Source organism: Notothenia rossii (assembly GCF_949606895.1).
Source record: "Notothenia rossii genome assembly, chromosome: 1".
Taxonomy (NCBI): Eukaryota; Metazoa; Chordata; class Actinopteri; order Perciformes; family Nototheniidae; genus Notothenia; species Notothenia rossii.
The window spans coordinates 10,804,085-10,805,804 of record NC_136912.1 but is presented as its reverse complement, the minus strand read 5'-3'; the positions used below and the strand labels follow the sequence as shown (position 1 = coordinate 10,805,804).

The 1,720-nt window shown below is 38.0% G+C and overlaps 1 protein-coding gene across 1 annotated transcript in view; it reads left to right on the top strand.

Annotated features, from left to right (window-relative positions):
• Positions 1-1,501, top strand: part of LOC307031543 (protein tweety homolog 3-like) — a 32,084-nt gene extending 30,583 nt beyond the window's left edge. Inside the window, exon 15 of the mRNA XM_079668740.1 lies at positions 1-1,501. This exon is cut by the window's left edge and continues 1,288 nt beyond it. The gene's annotated coding sequence lies outside the window, so the exon portion shown is untranslated.
• Positions 1,502-1,720: the final 219 nt, after the last annotated feature.

The window sequence follows — 1,720 nt, the reverse complement described above, 5'->3', positions numbered from 1 at the left end:
ACATAAGGAAAAAGAGCAGTCAAATGAAAACAGCTTTCCATTATGACTGAATAGAAATGGTGTCGTGGATCCTGAAAATCACGTCCCTGATTATTAATGTTACATCAAAGTGTTACAAATTGAAGGAAAGTGGGTGTTTTTTTTTTAAATGTTTAATCATGAGCTGAATTCAGGATGTGATACAGTGATCAAGTCGTGTTCTGTCTTTTCTTTCTTCCTGTGCTTTTATTTTGTTAACTGGTGACCTTGGACTGACCTCTTTGCCACCAGTAGTCTTTTATTTGTTTAAACCCACAAGCACAAATTCTCTTCAAGGTGACTTTGCGAGCTGGAGAAGTAAAACGCACTGCTAGTGGTTTTCCCTCCCGCTCTAAAACTCTGTAGTGTATAAAAACTGTATTTGTGAAGCCGTGTGTGTGACATCATTGGCTGTTGCTCTATCTCAGTGTTGCTGTGTGTACGTACAGTGGTCAGTGTGTGTGACTGGCATCTAGCCTGAGTCATTTCTACACAGACGCATGCCCTCACACATCGAAAACACACACATGCTGTACAGACATTCCAAACACACTTGGTTTCTTTCAAAAAAATCCATCTTTCCCTACTTTGGTCCTGTTTACATTAACATGTAGAGCTGTCGTGACTGCACACCCTCCCACAGCTGTGACATCACACTGATTTGCATTATGGGTGATGTAGTTTGTTCAGAAGAAACCTGGTAAATAACTAAGTAAGTGAACATTCAAACACTTTTCAACCACCATTCCTGTACAGCATTTTAATATGTTATTAATCAATGACCACTTCTCGTGTTGGCGAGACAATCTTACATGTGTGATTTTACTAGAAAGAAAATATCCATGTTATGGTAACAATGCTACCTATGGTCTAGTACTTTACAGTGTTTTTTGCACCGTAAATGCAAACAGTGTTAAGATCTGTGGACTAGTCACTGATTAATGGCCTTTCATAATGTTTTTAAACTCTTACAACACTTCATATCACAACATGTTTTTTATTTTTCTCTTATCTTGTAAAAATCCAACTTTAAAGATAAAATATTAGCTAGCTGTTTTGTAGGAGATTAAAGGCAAGAGCAGCGGTTTTCCTCTCTTATTAATGGTGAATGACTCTCTGTCTTGCAATGTTTTAATAAAACTATTCCAGTGTAATCTGCACACCTGACTTTAAGTTGTATTTGAATTCCTGTGTGAAGCTTTCTGGGATCTAAACACCCGGTCCCAGTCAGCTTTTGATGGAAAACAAGGCCCACGCTCATGTGTAAGAGTCAGCGATGTTTGTGTGTTTGTGGTATTTACAGGACTTCAAGTACACCTCCTGTCCAGATGTGAAGGACAAACAATGTTTTCTATGGCTGTTTTTATTTTCTGATGGTTTAACTAAGATATTAATGATGTACATGTCAAAACTGTGGTAATGATATCATTCAGCCTGGAATAAATGTTTTAAAAAAGAAATTAAAGCAACTTTAACGTACTGATTGAGACTATGGGTGCTTTTTATGAAAGGTGAACGAACAATGTTGCTTTTCATTGACATCTTGATATAGGTCCCTTGTCATGCTTTTCTGGTTATTACCCGTCCCCTTGTGTGTTATGAAGGTTTTTATGCATGTAAACGGTCTGCAGAGTCACAAACCCTCAAAGTACACCCTGTAGCGAGTAAAACTCTAACACAGAAAAGACCTGTCTGCTGCCCC